The sequence below is a fragment of the Ischnura elegans genome, chromosome 10, assembly GCF_921293095.1.
Source record: "Ischnura elegans chromosome 10, ioIscEleg1.1, whole genome shotgun sequence".
Lineage (NCBI taxonomy): Eukaryota > Metazoa > Arthropoda > Insecta > Odonata > Coenagrionidae > Ischnura > Ischnura elegans.
The window spans coordinates 18,008,870-18,028,154 of record NC_060255.1 but is presented as its reverse complement, the minus strand read 5'-3'; the positions used below and the strand labels follow the sequence as shown (position 1 = coordinate 18,028,154).

The 19,285-nt window shown below is 35.9% G+C and overlaps 2 long non-coding RNA genes across 2 annotated transcripts; both read left to right on the top strand.

The window, feature by feature from the left end:
- The first annotated feature begins 249 nt into the window (after window positions 1–249).
- On the top strand, window positions 250–12,148 carry LOC124167230. Its single transcript, XR_006866637.1, has 3 exons — window positions 250–322; window positions 1,574–1,680; window positions 11,766–12,148. It is a non-coding gene; the product is annotated as an uncharacterized LOC124167230 (long non-coding RNA).
- Window positions 12,149–13,386: 1,238 nt separating this feature from the next.
- Window positions 13,387–16,816, top strand: LOC124167229. The gene is made up of 3 exons (XR_006866636.1): window positions 13,387–13,518; window positions 13,988–14,085; window positions 16,394–16,816. It is a non-coding gene; the product is annotated as an uncharacterized LOC124167229 (long non-coding RNA).
- Window positions 16,817–19,285: the final 2,469 nt, after the last annotated feature.

Here is a 19,285-nt window from a genome sequence, read left to right as displayed (position 1 = left end):
CAATTGGCCGTTGAAAAAATCCCGCGCTATTTTAGTATAACAGCGCCACCAGATGAACAAATATTTTTTTCGCGCGATATAGTTTTTTTATAATATGTATAATATCGCCGTATTTAGTGATATATTTAATTGGATAAAATTTCAAATAACTGAAAACCTACGATATTCAGTTGTTTCCTTGGTTTTCGTTTCCATAAAAAGAAAACGATTCGAAATTACCGTGACGTCACAGGTATTCGTCATGTGGCTGGCGAAGTGTCGGAGGTCCCCCTCCCTCTGTGCATGGACTTCACTTCGCGGCTAGATCTCTTGGGGTAAAGAGGTGAGTACTTGACCAATTCTTTTGACGAAGGATTTTTCGTATTGTTTTCAATGTGCTGTCAATTCCCTGTAATGGAGAATTATTCGCAAATACCATTTATTCAACTTCAAGTAAACGTGATCAGAGTGGCTATTATTTTGAATAAACAATTTTTATTAAGCCAGCCGTCTGCTGCCTCAACCTTGAATACCACGTGAGGAATCTCCCGTTTCAGTTAAAGTTAATTTCATGGTAGTGTTTTTTTAAGAATGCCGGTTATAGGGAAATATCCCCTTAGGTTAAAATCGTCCTGTTTTCACTCTCAGCCCTGTGAATTTTGAATTAAAATAATATATTTTGTGAAAAGTATATCGGCGATGGTCGAAATGTCAGAGCGATTTTATGTGACGAATGTTTGATTATTCATTTAGTTTGATGCCTCTTGACTTACATAGGTACTAAGTGTATTCGTTTCTGAGCATAATTGGTGTAACTTATAAAAATTGCGTTCGGTTATGGAGTGTCGACATTTGCAACGAGTAAGTTACCTGTGATTAGTTTAGCCTTTGAATTGATTGCATTTCTTAGGACATCAAAGATAACGGTTTGAATACAGGAATCATGATTCTTGCAGCAATCCGGTAGCGTACTATCAGTTCTCTGGTAGCTTAGAAACGTTTTTCCGAAAGTCAATCTGATGATTTTTATCGCTGTGATTGTAAATATGGGGTATTAAAAGTATAAGTGGAACAGCGTAATTCATGATAGCCACACTGCTTCGTCTTCGGTTATGACAGAACCTGAATTTTCAAAATTTAGCTCCTATCCGTGAGCATCAGTCATCAACCCTAATTCGCCCTCTAAATATTCTCTCCTGATGCTAACTGAATGTTGAATTCTTACACATATTTATTGTTTCTAAAAGGCATTTTACAAAGTACTCAATGTTTAAATCTAGGAAATAGCAATCAACAACTTCCATTCTGATATCTAACTGCCAACCCGAAACCGCTGTAATAATCGGTCTTATAATTTTCATGAGTAAGGACTATAAGAAAATATTTGCGATTCTAATTGCATTTACAGCGCTTCGTTTGGAATTTTATTTTTTCATTAATACATTCCATAAATCAATACACATTCCTTCTTCATCGTTGTTAGAATGACAAATTGTTCTAGGCTTTAACTTTACCATCATCCTTAAGTATTGCTCCATGTTAACTTTTAGTGCGTGAACATTGCCAGCCTCTAATGCGAACTTTTTATTTTCAGGTGCACGAGTAATATGGGGTAGCGAATAAACTCCGTGATACGGGTGGGATTTAAAGGGAGATTTTCGATGAGGTTACAAAGAAGAGGACGAAGACTAGAGAAATTAGGTGAGTTAATATCATCCATTAAGTGAACAATATTTGATGGATATTTAAATATTCCCATGCATAGGTCTTATACTTCTTTTTGTGTCTCTTAGTAGTAACATGCTAACCAAATCATGTTCAGTTCGCATACAAACTTATTCTGTGATAATTTATTTGACTAGAAGGTACTTTTTAGTTTACTATTTTCCATAGCGTTTTATGCCACACATACTCAGCTGATTAACCAGTGTGATCCTCCGTGACAATGGTGCTTACGAATGCAACAGGAGAATTTAAAATGTTAGAGGTTTACGTAGCTCATGTAAATTTTGAGCGATTACATTTCACTATATAATGATGCCATTTGTCTGAAAATCGCTTTTCCTCATCTATACTACTGATTATTTTTTTCTTGCTTGTTCTATCGTTGGTATTTCTGCTTCTCAAATAGTATTGTTGGTCTACTACCTCTTCTACTGTTTGTTTCCCTAGTTTTATGTTATTATTGACTTCGTCTTTTGCTGCACTGTAATATTTTTTGGTGATTATCAGATGACATAATCTTTTTAAATGTTAAAAAGGCTCTGCTCATGGATATTCATGACATTAAGACTCCTGACAGGTTTTCTTTGATTTCATCAAACCTTTCTAGGTGTAAATTTTGTGAATTACCTGAGAAATAACACAGCCTCGTCTCACCCAGTTACTATGTCTTCATGGTTAGGTCCTAATTTTATCGCTTCCACTAGTTTTATGTTAATTGTGGATGATTAACCTGCTAATTTTAAGCACCTCAACTTCTTTTACGAGTCTAGGAATTGAATTCTTAATCTACCATGCAACTGCTGTGACAAATTCTGGTCTTATCATTTGGGCTCCCGTCTTCACCCTACCCGAAATCCTTTTCGATTGTTTTCGTGGCAAGTCTCCGTTCCTTGTAAAACTCTTCCAGTTATACAATCCATATCTTCACTTGTAGATATTCATTTTAGTCATTAGTTCTCCGTATTTTGTCACTTTCGTTATTAAATCTGACGCTCTATATTTTAAAATGGTTCCTCTGGGCTGCTTCAACTGTTCCCCTTGCATGATGTTTTTGAATGCATTCGTCGTTCGTGTTTCTCAGACCTCCCTGGCTTTACGACAGATCACGTTCCTTATTCTCATTTGTCATTTCTCAGTTTTCGTATTCATATTCTTCGGTATTCTCTTCAGCGACTACCGAACTTCAGTTCTTTAATTATTTTAGGTAGACATTACATCGCTATAAGTTATAGCCGCTGTCGGTTTAGTTAGGTCCTAGGGTAGCCATTGTCGTCCTATTCTTGGTTCCTGAATATTTCTTTTAGCCAGAATTTAGTCTATTTAGAATCTTCTCCTCTCTACTGGCATTTTCCTTGTGTATTTTCTACGCTTCATTTGGCTTGCGTTCAGTGCCAGTCTTCATTTTGGATACATCATCCCTCTTTCACGGTTATTCACTCGTCTTGAGCTTCGCCGGTGATAGCATTTCTGTCACCGAGAATTTCTTCACCTCTTACCTGCTTGATTTCTTCTGTGGTATCTTGATAGACCTACTCCACCCTCGCATCTTTTAGCATTTTTTTGTAGGCTTGAAATCCTCCAAAGCTGCAGTAGTTCTGGCTTTTGGTTTTTAACGTCACCATTACCAACCTTTTATTAAAAACTATACGTAGCTTTTTTATCGGCTGTCTTTCTAAGCTCTATCCCCACCTCGTCTTTACCGTTTAGCAATCTTTCGTGTATTATTATGTAAGTAGCTTCCACTCCATAAGTCTCCTACTTAGGTCCATTTCATTAATCTTATTCGTAATACCTCGAGAATCTTTCTTTAAATTTTTATCTTCCGGTTTTCTGGCCTTTGAAGCGATCTCACGATTCATATTCTCATCTTTAAGAAAATGTATCACACTTCTTCAATGTACTCCCTCGTGTAGTCCCTTACCTGAAATTCGAATGGGGGACTATCATTGTTTAACCAGGGCATACTTTACTCAAGAAAAATACAATCGTGTTTGAATCGATTGGGGTAGCTTCGAGTTATCTGGATAATCGTGGTGGTTGCCCCTAATCTTCTATTGCCCCGTTCACACTACCTTCATTGTCAACCAGCGTAAAGATGACGTCAGAACCAACGCGCGTTCAAAAATACCATGGTTAGACGGGTGACATCTGATAAGTGGCTAAGTAATTCCAGGTAAAAAATGAATTGACAAGAGCAAATAACCTGTTGGAAGGAAATAGAGGATATGCAGGAAAAAATTCTTGTGTTAATTGCAATGATTTTCAATGTGTATGCGTATTATGAGCTGCTTATGAATTAAAGAATTGCATTCCAGGGTCGTCGAGCAGTGTTCCTAGCTACGTAGAAGTTAATTCAGATGTGTTCGCCCAACTTATCGTTTCATCGATAGCGTTGTTTGCATTTTCCTACTGCTCTATTGAATCCGAATTAAAGTGACTATTAGTAATAATTTGGTTGGTATCAACTACATAAACTACTACTTGCCCTAGATTCGGATGTGTGGACAAATCATTGATGTATATGAAGAAAAGGGTTCCTTATCTTCAGCCTTAAGCGTCAATTGAGTCACACGTTTGGTGATTTGGAATTGAGATACACTTGTCGCTGCATTGCAGTCATAGATATTAGTTTTCTAATTTTGAAAAAGGACATGATCCAATCTGATGCTATACCATAAATTAAAACTATTTTACTTCAATTCAATGGTGAGTGAACTTGCAGACATGTGACTTGAATATTGTTGAACTTATGAGATAAGAGAGTATGAATATGCTTTTAGAGTATCTATTTCGATCTTATTAATTAAACTTCTGATGGATATTTGTGATGCTTAATATATCGATAGTTAGTGAATTCGCTCATTGATATCTATTTCGTCCGTATTACCGACTCATTGTCTGTATTTCATTCTTTGCATGCTTCTATTCACTTAGGTTGTCATTGTATACTTTAAAATCATCTTTATTTAGCATATTACTAACGGGTATTCCACTATCAATTGTACTATAGAAAAAATTTTACTCGACGTTTCACTCCTCCTACTGGGAGCGTTATCAAGAGAATGGAAGGAATTTATAATGGAGAATAAATTCCTTCCATTCTCTTGATAACGCTCCCAGTAGGAGGAGTGAAACGTCGAGTAAAAATGTTTTCTACACAGCAATACCCGAAAACCACCAACAACATAGATAAAAGAAGCTGTGAAAGTCTTCAGACGAAAATGGTACTATAGTTTTCAATAATTTGCAGACACCCACGAGACCCACTTAACTTATGGTCGGTGAAAACTTGGAAGGTTGGGACTCGAAATAACATGCATCTATCGCCGTCAGGACAACAAGAGCCGACGAGGAGCCCCATTGGAATTAATATTGGCCGATGGAATGCAAGAGGAGACTCACTCGTCCACGCTCGCGTTGGTCCCGTGGCGAGGTTTTTCATTTCTTTAGATTCATATTTGCACTCTCCGTTTATGACTCACTAATACGTTGATTTGCAGCCGAGTAGGTCTCTTTAGCCCGCGGTGGTTGACGTAAAGTTCTGGAGGGGTTCGAGTCCTAAGTAAGCATTTCTTTTTCATTTATTATAAGGCATTCTTACCATCAAAATTATCTATGCAGATGACTCATTAAAAATTAATGCTGATTTTTTAAAACGAGTAAAGTTATTGAAATAAACTTAGGCTCAGAGGTAATTCGCATTGCGAAGATTTTAATATCACATAAATTAATCTTGGGAGCGGTAATGCTGGAAAATAACGGGATTTCCAAAAAGCATCGATAGGACTCCGGTCTTCCTCGGTATCTCAGTCGCGTTCGCGTCCGCCCTCGTCGACTCTTGGTGCGCGAGGTTCCAAGCTTTCAGCGTCCCGGCCCCGTCAGTTAAGTGGATGTCTAGGGTGTCTTGTCTTGGATTAAGGAAAAACGATAGTGCATCTTATTCGTTCACATACTGGAACTTAAATTTAGCCAAACTTCCAGCCGAGGTAACCTAAAGGTTGTTGAGTTGAATCCTGTATCACCCAATCATTTTTTCCGTCCCTATGGCTGATAGCTCTAAAGATGTTTTCATGGACTAAAAAAGTGATCGCTCGAGCCATTATTTCCTGAATGACAAGGACATTTACACCGTCCATTTATCATACTAACAATAAGCATCCCGCACACATCTCGTCACTTTCCGTATTTGCCCCAGTCATTCAATAAAGATCCAAGCTTGGCGTTAGCTGTGTAATTGATAAATATATAGGTAGCCACTGTTGAAAACAAACCCAAAACCCTTACCGCCTACACCTGTATGTTAACAGGCATGGCAGGGGGTTATACAAACTTTTGCATATCGGGTTGCCGTAATGCTGCTACAACGTACAACGCTCCTTCGGGCCGCCGACATGATGAGAAAGTCTCACGGGATAAATGAAAGACAACAACTGAAATTTACATGCATATCTAGGGACCTTCAGGCAAATAATATTTCAATTTGTAATGGAATAATTCTGACGTAAACCCTTTAAGATATAACTGGGGCCCATAAAAAGTTTATCCCAATCAAAACTCCTTTAACTACCCCAGTATCTGAGTACCCCAAGTACCCCCAACTAAGTAATAATATAAATTGTCCTGTTTGCATTCGTATACGATGTGATTTAACTTAATTTGGTGAAATACGTCAAGCTATACTCTTCTGCTCTGCCTTCTCCTCACCAGAATGACATCCGACGATATGTCTTACTCATCACCATGCGCTTCCTCCACGGTTACAATCGATGTCATTGATGACAGAAACATTGTGTTCAGGTTTAAGTAACGTAGTGTTTAGCCTCATACTTATCGAAATAGTTTTTTCAGATATCTGTACATGTTTTGTGCTCCACCACTTAAGGATCCATAAAGTTCATATGCAGTAGCCGTTGAGGCCCACTTATAAAGTTTATAGTTAAAGTTTAAATTACTTGTGGAAATATTTGTAAGCAAACTAAGATCCTCCTTAGATATATACTTCAAGGAATTCCTCCAGGATCGATTGGTTTGATAATCCAAAGACAAACGAAGGAAAAGACTATGAAAAAAGCTACTCAAATCAATAAGTCATCAACCACTTATAAATTTGTAAAAAAGCAATGGTGAATTGACAGTGGATATATTAGAAACAGAACCACCTTCAATGTTCGCCGCACAGCTGGATGCCACCTTTACTGGGTGCCGATGTTGCACATTCCCACCTTTAGGAGGCTCTTAAATTAGATACACCTAACTACAATAAAAACTTCTCGTGGTAAATTTCAACATTATTTCAATTCAATTCTTTACCAAGTTGTTTCTGTATATTTTAATTAATTTTAATTAAGAGATAAAAAATAAGTAGAGATATTCTGAAGCAAAAGACAGAAAACTACTCAAGTCAATAACTAGCTAACTACTTTTAAATTTGAAAAAATGTGGATGTGGCGAGGAGCGTTTTCAAGCAGTAGGTACACCAAACTCGAGAGCGATATGGTAAATGACAAGATCAAACTCTAAAATTTACGTTATATCGGATAATTCATGCTTCGGAGCGGTCAAGATTAAACTTGAAAATTTACGTAATAATGGATAGTTCAATCTTCGGAGCGGTTAGAAGGTAAGAAAAAATGGATGATACGTCTTATACGATACGCTCGACAGCTTACTCTCAAAGAATAATACTAAGATTGGTTTGCTGTTACCTGCCGTGCGTTTGAATTGTAGGAAATTATGTCAAATATGCCTTTAGTTTTAGTTTCGTCGACACATACTACTTAGCATCTCATCCTCAAATAGCCTGGCCGCCTCCCCGAAAACAAATATTGAGCAAAGTCTCGCACTTGGCTGTTTCCCCACTCAAAACTGGTGCGACCCTCGATGTACCGTAGAGACTGACTGTTCGGCAAAAAAACATCGATTTCCCAAGTCGGAAAAAATAAATAACATACATACTTCTGTATCAATTTTTTGTAGAAGAAAAGGTATTTCGCGGTAATTACGTACGTAATCTGTGTATGTTCCAATTCATCATTCATTTTATCACTGAAGACATCAATCCGCATGCATTTAAAATAAAATATACCATGGGACAAAGTGAATTGTGACTATACGTTCGTAAGTGTGCGAACAGGAAATTTGACTGGCGTCTTGTCAAGGTTTTCATGAGGGTTCTTTTTTCTTCTCTACTACTCTGCTTAGGACTTAGCATTTCTCACTCATCGTCAGTCGATCCGTTTGATCCTCATCATTACACATTATATATTTGCAGGCAATTCCATTACCTCTTCTAAAGACTCTGGATCGGGCTTTGGGTTAATTTTAACAGTGTATGATAACCATTTTGGTGGCACCCTCTTGCATTCTCTTGATGATTTTCGAACTGGCTGATCTGTTCTGTCCATTTCCAGTTTGGTGTTATCATCTATCTTGGTGATTGGTATTTCTCTTTCTCTCATCAACCTATCATCCTGGTATGTATAACGCTCAGATGATTCTAGGTCGATATCCTTGATTCATTCCTCTTTATCTGTAACATTTTCATCAAATACTACAGTTCTGTTGATGATAATGCTATTCGTACTGGGTTGTAGGATCCTGTAACCTTTGGACGTTTCATTATATCCTACCATAATTCCTTTTTGAACACGTGAATCCCACTTGCTCCGTTTTTCTTAGGGAAGATAAGCATAAGCTTTGCTTCCAAATACTCGTATATGCTGAAGATCAGGTTTTTCAGCAGTCCACAGCCCATATGGGGTTTTATCAATGGCTTTACTGGGCAAGCGATTTTGTAAATAGCATGCAGTCATGATAGCTTCTCCCCAATACTGTTTTGGCAAATTCGCATCTAACAGCATGCATCGAGCTGATTCAACTAGATAACGATTCTTTCTTTCTGCTATTCCATTCTGCTCAGGGCTGTATGGCACTGTGGTCTGAAACTCAATTCCTTCTTTCTTTAAAAAATCCTGAGTTTTCTTTCATATATATTCACCGCCATTGTACGTTCGCAGAATTTACGGTTTTCTTCCGAATTTAGTAGAAACTGCTGCAACATATTCTTCCACTTTGATTGACACTTCTTTCTTTAAGCGTAGCAGATATACAGCTGTGTAACGAGAGTAATCATCAATAAATGTGAGAAAATAACGTTTCTTCCCTGGAGTTTCTGTACTCATTGGACCACAAATATGAGTGAATGAGTTCTAGGGGTCTTTGAGCTTTATAACTACTTGTTTTGGGAAATGATTTCTTCGATAATTTTCCTTTTACACAGTCCCAACACCTCAAGAATTTATTGCAGTTATCAATGTCTATTCCTATAGCAAGTTTATCACCAATTAATCTTTTCACTGCAACTGGGTCTCTATGTCCAAGCCGCCTATGCCATAGATGAATACAATTCCGGTGAATCCCAAACTTCGCAGAATTAGCCATTTATTGACATGATAATTTATAAAGATCACCATCAATCTTTCCTACAGCTTGCATTGTGCTTTTCTTATCAATTATTCAGTCATTCTCCTTGAAAGTCACCACATTACCTTCTTTAGCTAATTTCTTTACCGAGAGTAGGCTGCCTCGCAAATCAGGTACATACAGAACATCCTTCAATAGTATCCTGTTTATTTCTGTCGGAGATATCTTTCAATTGAGGTATCCTTCACCTGTCCCTTCAATAGCAATGAATTCCCCATTGGCAACGATTACCTTTCCTTCTTTATTTCGACGAATTCTTGTAAAGAAGTCAATATCATTTGTCATGTGGCTCGTAGCGCCCGAATCTACGTACCATGAACAAAACGCAGTAGCAAACGATGCGTTCAGCCGTTCAGGCTGGCATCTGTAGCACCTCGCGCCTCGTGACTGTCTTTTTCCTTTTTGAACTCTTTCATTTTTGCTTTCCATATTCTGCAATCCTTCTTTAAATGTCCTCGTATCTTGCAAACGAAACACTCGCGAGTCTCTTTATAATTACTTCTTTCCGATCTGGATTCATGTGGCTTTCGTGTTTTCAAAGCTGACTCCGATTGCAGGTTGCGTGAATCATCGCATATTATGGACTCATTCCTACGTGTGAATTCATCAATCAGTTTTCCTTTTACGTATTCTGATGTGAGTTCGTCATCTGGACGCGTATCAAGGGCTATTACAAGGGTGCTATATTCATCTGTCAAACCACTAAGCAAGAGAGCAGCTATATTAAAATCTTTTATTTCTTCTCCGATGCTCCGCAAACGTTCGATTAGTTCTAATGTTGACTTTATACATTCTTGCATTGATTGACCCTTTTTAAGTTTTGATTGAAAAAGTTTTCGAAGTAGATACAATTTATTGCTTAAATTGGCCCTTTCATGCACTTTTTGCAATTCTAACCACATTTCTCTCGCACTTTTACACTTGCAAATGTGTATTATCTGACCATCCTCGACACTAAGGGATATGGTACTTTGTGCTTTCTCGTCCTTTCCTTTCCATCCCGCCGCGGAATTTTCTTGTTTATCTTCATCAACTACTTTCCACGTACCTTCTCTTATTAACACCATTCTCATCTTGAATTTCCATGCTTGATAATTATTATCATTTAGCTTCTGGACGGTTATTCTTTCGCTATGAGCATTCGATGGCATCGTGAAAAATTAAATTGTCCGGATTCTGTTTCTTTTTCTTCTTACACGATTTTACTTTCTATTACTGCGTTCTTCTTATCCTTGCGTAACCTCTGAGCCCATAACCAGTTGGATTTTGCGCAGAAAGAATGCAGCTTATTCTTTTCGGTGGGTCAGCCTTTTTATTTTTCTTTACTTTAGAAAGGCACGTAAACTAGAAGAACAATGGTGATAACAAACTGTTTACAAACATCAGCTGTTACTATATCTCCAACACTCCGCAACTGTCACTTTTCATCCCTCACTTCCGTAGGGAAGCTACTCCAAATATAAGTTATAATGAATTGTTTCTTTGCGTGTATGTTTAAATTTCCCGCCGTAAGTAGTTCTTTCCTTCGCCTGGGATATTTTGCTGATAGTAGTAATTCCTTTCATGAATCTTCCATCGCTAGTTATTCTAATTCCCAAATAACGTACGTTTTATGAAATGGATATTCATTCAGGTCCCACAAAACGAGCTAAATGTAGAATATTCTGAATTGAAGTTGTCAAACGAACAATCAACGCGGTTTTGGTGTAACTCTTCTTTATGGTTATTGCATTATCTTTGCAATTAATCTCTTGTGCATTAGCTATTTTTATCGCCTGTTTTTCTGAAAGGTAATTTCATATTGCAAGCAAAAATTCACAGATATAATTGGCCAAGAACAAGGTTGAGAAAATGATTCCGCTTAAGTAATTCCTAAGTCCCCAAATGTGTACATAGAAGTAAAGGGCCTTACAAACATTTAGAATGGTTCATTAAGATCGAGATCTCAAAAAGAAAACTAAGTTATCGATATTAATTTCGCAAGTTTGAAATTAAGGCGGCAGCTCGATATTTATGAATATTTAGTGTATATATCGCTTTAAAAAGCTAGTAACATGTAATTTTATGCGTATTTTTTAACTTTACATACGCAACATATGACTTCAAAGCCTAAGGCGTTGGTTATATATTTGACATGGTGAATGGATAAATTAATAAATTAGGGATGAATTAATAAATGAAACTAGAGAACTTCCTTTGGTTTAAAACCTTTAAGTACGACTTATTAATTTTCTATCAGCGGATTGAAATTTTTAAACATTTTATATCCATTGGATCAGCAAATATTGAATATGGTGGGATTTTTTATTTGCTAATTTTGGATATGTGATTGACTACTCAATGTTTAAAAAATTCTGGATCTCTGAGTCGCATGAAATTGAGTTAGCTGTAGCTAGTCAGAAAAGAGATCAATGCATGGGAATATTAAAAGAACGTAGTGCTATTATAAATCTTTTCCCTATGATTTTTTCCTATGAATTGGCTTTTATTTAATTTCCACCTTGCTCATGTTATTATCTCCACAATTATTGACATTTACTCAGTGAAGTAACTTGGAATCTCTTCTCTCTTCTTTGCAGAATCAGAGAGTTTGGAAAAAATATCTTCAAAGCAAGGAAAAGTGGAATCACCAAATGGAGAAATGGACAAGTTCAAATCATCGGCTACAGAGGAAAGAAGAGAAGAAATAAGTCTTCAATGCGGGAAGGGGGTTAGATGTGGTGATAGGCTCTTCATCTCTAGGAATTTTAGGCTGATGACGGATATTTTTATACGATTCTCTGGGTTTACGTCGATGCGTCTTTAACTCATGCATTCCCGTTTACACACAAATGACACATGGTACGAATCAAGATATGAAGGAACATTAAGCAAAGCGTCGAAATTGACTCTGAGAGTAAAGAATGAATACATGGTTATATGGTTGCAACTAACGAGAGGTTATGATGAATGGTATTAAAATTCAAGTGAATAAAAACATTCACAAAGATCATTGGCCAAGAACAAGGTAGAGAAAATGAATATGAAATAAGCGCTAAAGAAATCCCAAAGTCCCCAAATGAATACTGAAATAAAAGGCCTTATAAACCTTTAGAATGGTTTATTTAGATTATGAGATCTCAAAAAGAAAACTTAGGTAGGGGTGTGTGTGTGCGTGTGTGTGTGATGGTATTTTTTTGTTTTGGGGAGGGCAGTGTTATGTATATTTTTGTATGTGCTACTAATCCTACCTCTCCACAGATTGGATTCATCGCTGGATTTGGAGAAAAGAAGACAGAAGACAACGGTTGAAGTGTGCGTGTGCGCGTGCGAATGCGTGTGTTAGCTTTGATTTGGGCCATTCGGGCCGACTGATTTGCGTAACGTAAGGATAGGCGATTAACATGCGTGCGTTATTTTTAGCCTTTTGAACCAAGGTTTGGTATTCACGCTAATCCATTGCAGCGTACAGGAATGGGACTTTCACTTGGATTGAGTGCAAAGGTACCCCCTGTATGTTGTCGTGGAGTGTATACTAGGCTTTGGGGATTTTTAGTGCGAGGGTTATTTTATTTCTTGTGTGTGCTACTAATCCTACCTCTCCCCAGGTTTTGAAGAGCAGAAGTGGACAGCGAAGTCATCTCTTCATTTGAAGATTAGAAGAAAGAAGACAACGTTTGAAGAGGACAGCATCACTAGGACAGTGCGAGTGTTAGCTTTGATTTGGGCCAATAGGGCCAAAGAATATTGCGTAACGTAAGGCTAGGAGTGCAAGGGTTATTTTATTTCTTGTGTGTGCTACTAATCCTCCTCTCCCCAGGTTTTGAAGAGCAGAAGAGGACAGCGAAGTCATCTCTTCATTTGAAGATTAGAAGAAAGAAGACGATGGATGAAGAGGACCGCATCACTAGGACAGTGCGAGTGTTAGCTTTGATTTGGGCCATTAGGGCCAAAGAAAATTGCGTAACGTAAAGCTAGGAGTGCAAGAGTTTTTTTTTTATTTATTGTGTGTGCTACTAATCCGACCTCTCCACAGGTTTTGAAGAGCAGAAGACATCGGTCGAAGAGGACAGCATGAAGAAAGTCATCTCTGGATTTGAAGATCAGATGAAAGAAGACGACGGATGAAGTGGACCTCATCACTAGGACAGTGCGAGTGTTAGCTTTGATTTGGGCCATTAGGGCCAAAGAAAATTGCGTAACGTAAGGCTAGGAGTGCAAGGGTTTTTTTATTCCTTGTATGTGCTACTAATCCGACCTCTCCACAGGTTTTGAAGAGCAGAAGACAACTGCAGAACAGGACATGCAGTATGCTTACCTATTTCGCGAAGAACATGGCGCCATCCCATTACAGTAAGATTACATTCCGCTTCCATTCGAATTCATACATTCGAGATCTCACTTTGAAATTAAAATAGCTATTTCTATTATAAAATCAACTGAGAAAATGAGAATTTTTTTGACAATCTTTTTTTTTGGACTAACATTGTTTCATTTTTTTTTCATATTTTATATTTCCAGCTTTGAAATCATTCCGGAGTAAAATTTAAAATTTCATAGAACGGTATTAGATATATTTTGTCCACAATTTCAGTTCAATGGGCAGTGAGTGCCCATTACTCTCAATATATACAATTACTCTGTAAACTTATTTTTGTCTATTTTACGATTTATCTTAATTGCCTTTCTTATTCTCTTGCTTATGGTTAGAATCATTTTTTAAACAACTGCCACATTTGATATTTAAGTAATTAATTTTTTCAGTATTTTCTGGTTTTCAATTCTGAATTTCAGTTAACATTCGAAATTTTTCTCTTTCTAGCTAAGACTCATTCCCAGAATTGAATATCAATTTGGGAGAAGACAGAATTGCTCTGGATTATGGAGACATTTGAACGGATTGGATGCAATCACTTAATGGTAAGAATGGATTTAATTTCTTTCCTTTAAAAAACTAATACATGTGTTGTGACCCTTCTCTTGAAAATCAAAAATATTATCCTTTTCATGAACTAAGAGAGCCACTTTTTTACAACATGTAATTTTGACTTATGCTAGTAAAAATAATTGCTTTTTGATTACTTGCTTCTTTTTATTATTGCCTTTCCAATTCGATATCAAGATTTACGATCCAATAACAGTAAATTATTCCTTTGTGTAGTATCACAATGAAAAGTTAGTCTTCTAACCATGAGACATATGTCTTCCCCTAGTCACAAATTTTTTGATGAGATAGTATTTTTTCGAAAATGGATCATGAGGGAAGAGTTTTCATTGTTATTTCCGAATACCTTGATTGTATTTACTGCAATCCTTCATTTAGATTTTAGGATGCTATTTTTTCTTCTCTTCAGACATACCAATTAAGTTCATACTCTCACTTCCTTCCTTTGACCTAAGAAATGTACCTACTATTTAAATATGCTCTTAATTTGTTAATAATTTGTTGGAATCAATATTTTAGTATGCCATGAATGTGAAAATAGTTTAATTAATTACTAGAAAATAAATTAAATGATTCTCTAGATAACAAACCCATTACTGGAACATAATGGTCATGTAACCGTAAACGGAATGTCAGTGCTACACTACGACACATAGTTACTGCAAGATTATGAATGTGCATCTTTCTAAAGAAATCAATGTGATAATTTATGCCGTTTTGGCTTTGCTAGAACTTATTACAGTCGCAAAGTATTTTTACTTAAATTAGGAATGTTTTTATTAATTTCACCCTAAATATGTCCTTTTGCCTGAATTTGTATAGGAATTTATTTGAAAAGCCTCATCTCAAGTAGCAAAAGAATATTGAAAAATGATTTTAAAAATATTTCAAATGATTTTAAAATCAAAATATCATAAGATGGCTAAATTCATGACTTTTTCAAGATTTTAAAATAATTTTAAAATAATGTATTAGGCATTGCTCTTTTTAAGTCTTGTACCATTTGATCTCATTTTGTTGATAGTATGTTCTTGGATATGCAGGAAGTAATGGCTTATTTTTGCCAAAAATGTTCATTTTTTAATTTCACAGAAAAATAATTATGTAAAAATAATTTTGAAATTGTTTTAAAATAATTTTACACACATTTTAAATAATTTTGAAATAATTTGATTATTATTTTCTAACCATTTTAACATAATTTTGAAATAATTAGGTCATTATTTTGAAATCATTTTAAAACGCTCATATAAATTTTCATATTCTCAGTCATACCAGTGTGATGAAATAAACCAGTATAAAAATTCTCATTCCTTGGAGGTGAATGTGGGTGACTGACAAGTAATACGGATGATTTTGGAGACTTTTTCTACCAAAAATGAATCCTTTTTTTCAAAAGTGAGTTTGAATTTCGCCGTCTTGAAATCCACAAAACGGTATTTTTTGGCAGTTTTCCATAATATTTCTAGAAATTTAAAATAATGAATTTACGGGAAAATAATCCCAAAATGAAGGCATATCATAAAAAAATGGATGTTGCATGATCCGAGAATACAATCAAGGAACGCCTGAAAACACTCTCAATATGTGCTTCATTGCATACTAAAAACGGATAAGGCCTGAGTGTATACTTTCTATAAACATATTCGCTTTCTAATCCAAACCCAGACATCTGATTTCGAAGTTCTCTTAGCGTCCATGGTGATGATGGGCATTCCCTGAAAGCACGCAGATATAAGGAGATTCTGTAATTCTCACGATGCCTGTACTGCTTCCTTCGAAATATTCACGCATGTTGACACTAGGATAATTGTTAGGTGGGAAAATTTTTTTTACTGTTTCTGGCACAGTTTGTAATTTCAAACCTGATTACTTAATTCATATTAACATAACATGTTGCAATTAATCATTTTAAAAAGAGGCTGAATTAGTTACAACATATTTTAAAACTATTTTAAAAACTATATTTCATAGCTCATACAAGAGTAGGACATATTTTAAACTTATGTTAAAATCATTTTGAAATGTAGAAAAAAAGATTTGTAACGTTGAAACAGAGAAGGCTAATATGTTTTCAAAATTATGTTAAAGTCATTTTAAAATGTTCTCGCAATATATTTTAAAATAATTTTTACATAAGATTTTGCTACTTGGGATCCAGTTCTTATTAAGCCTGTCTTTCTTTAGGTCTTATTTCAAATTTAATTTTCAACAGGGAGGGGAAAAATGCGATTTGGTAGTTATTTGCATCATTAGTACATGTGATGCTTCTTATTTGAACAGGTGATTCTGCATTATGCTGCGTTGTCCTGGAAAAGCGGTGCATCAAACTGTCACTTGAGACGAAGATTGAAGAAATTGAAGAAAAGGGCCTGGAGTCGTGTTGCTTTCATCGGTGTACTTGGACTATTTGTGTGTGCTTTTTTATTGCTGTGTACTTTATTGTAATTTATTTATTGTAATGTGTTGTTTTTTTTCAGCGTTAAGGGGGATGTAGGCAGGAGAGTAGGAAATCGTCTTCGACATGCGTTGCTTTATGCGCAGGAAATTAGATAGTACTGACGTAGTACTTAGGTATCTTAGTTAGGATCAGGAACTTAGGTCCGTATCGTTTTCGACCTCGTGGGGCTGCTGCGATGGATGGGTTGTTAGATTATAATGGGCTGGATCGTAGGTGTGTGAATGTGTGCTTGGTATGAGTGAGTGAGTGTAGTAGTAGTAGTAGTAGTAATAATAGTAGTGTTAGTAGTAATGCTAACACTAACTTCCCTTCCTTAACTAAAAATCCTTCCCCACCCTCCCTCCCCCTCAAATCCAACCTGCTCCCTCTACGTGGGGAGGGGGAGTAACAGAGGAAAGTCCATGAAAGTTAATTGGTGATGTTAATGAATGATGAAATAAAAGACCTGATTGAATTGTGACTTTCCTCTGGCTAAAGCAGTGTGGTATCCTAGTGTCCTCTCACATTTTGTGAATGTTCTAAATAATTTGCTGGATAGGTTTGAAGGAGTGATGGATTTACCCAATTTTTTTCTCTTGTAATTTTTTCTGTTTATGTTGTCTTCCCCAGTGTATCCTTTGGTCTTTTGTGTGAAATGTTTTATGATAATCTTACTGATTCAATAATCGTGTGGTTTTAAATTATATTCTGCAGTTTTTATGTATTCGCCTATTTTGGGAATTAAATTTGATTAAATAAAATATTTTCTCTTAACTATCACATGGTGAATGAGTGATACTTCTTTTTTTTAAGAAAGGAAACATTTTTTAAGAATTAAAATAATTGTAAATGTATCTTCTATATTTATTTTTCACTACCAATGGAATATTATGCCAATGGAGGTTTCAGAGATACATTTATTTTCACTGCTCTCAAACACTTTCTTCTATGATGTGCGTTGATAATGATATACATGTGATCATACGTTTAAAATAATGTGACATTTCAAGTAATCACATCAAATCCATAAATTTCTTAACAATAAAACTTGATTTTTAGTTGATTGCGGAGTATTTTTCTAATTCTTCCAGTGTGCTATATCATAGGAATATACTTTTTGTTATGTACAGAATCAACTTTAATGATTATAAAGAATTGAAGTACTGTGCTTTTTCCATTTATTTTTTGTTAAAGCCTTTTCTTCAATCCTGTACATTTTGTCCAGTCTCGGTATCTTTAAAAAATTGATCTGCAATGCAAATTCCATTCTTAAAACCCTATCTCATTTGTTTTTCGATGAATTAATTTATTTGTTTATGCGATTATATTGAGTATATTGATGGCTTTGGTGGAAAATATAATTTTTCAGTAAGTGGAGTTGTTTTAATGAGTGAGAAATATTTATTTCTTCTATTTTTATGGAAGTTACGCAAATGCCCAGCAGTAAAGGAAACATTTTTTACAGCATAAATGGTTCTTAACATTACTATGCAGTACTTGGTTTTCTTGATAATGTATTTAGGGAGAGAATTTCTCGGAGAAAATTCAATAGTCAAGTTTCATAGTCAAGTTAAATAATAATACTATTTCTATTAATAAAAAAAACAATGTGAACCGATCCGGTTATACCAGACAAGGTGGTGTCATTACAGGTGTCGAAAGGGTGGGGAAACGGAATTCTGTCTACCAATTTGTATACAAATTAGAAGGTGGTATACCACCATTAGTGGCAAATTGTCCCAGCCAGTATGATCTTTAATTTTAAATCAGCAGTAACTGATATAGATGTCATTTATTACAAATAGTGTCTGTATATGATGATAAAGCAGTTGTGCTAAATTACTATGTCCCCTGATTCCATTTTTTTTAGAAGCTAGATTAGCTACACTTCACGAAGGTAATCGCTGTGATATGGTCACATAAAATAGGGAGGCAAATGCAAGGAAAGGAGAATGGAAGTGGTGAAGACCGATCGATTAAATCGACGATGATAAATGCAACACATTAATTCACCCCACTCTCTCTTTTCGGATAGGCCTCTGAGCTCTTTTGGTAGACGTAGTGATAATTATTCAGGTTTCTGTGAGAATACATAAGTATTAAAAAAAATTAAGCAATCGTTTTTCGGGGAGAGGTAGAATATGTATTCAGACAAGATCCATTATAACAGCTTGTTGAGTATTCAATGATCGCCGCACAGTTGAGTGCCAACTCTGCTGTGAAATTCCGATGTTGCATATTCCCAGCGATGGGAGACTATGTCATTAGATACACGTTACTACCATATTAACTTCCACTTGGGATTTTCAACATTATTTTCATGCAGTTCATTACGAGGTAAATGCTGTATATTTTAATTATATATATTCTGAAGGGAAAGACGGGTTTTGCAGCAGTGGCCTTAGAGACTATACCCAATATGCATTTCAATAATGGCGATTTTAAGGTGACAACTTCAACACTGTTGGCAGGGTGAGGTAATTAAGGCATCTGCCCTCAATATGGATGAAATAAGTTACGAAACCCGAACTCTTATATTCATTTTCAGAATGTGATGATGGAATGTAATAATATACATCAATCCATACTGCTGTGTATCAGCCAACAGGTGGTTCTGTCTGAACATTAGCACGGGAGACTCAGCTATCGAATTTTTAAATATCGATTGTTACCACATATCCCCTTTTAACTTCACTTGCTAGAGGCTATGTCAGGTGGTATTGGCGTGCTGAAAT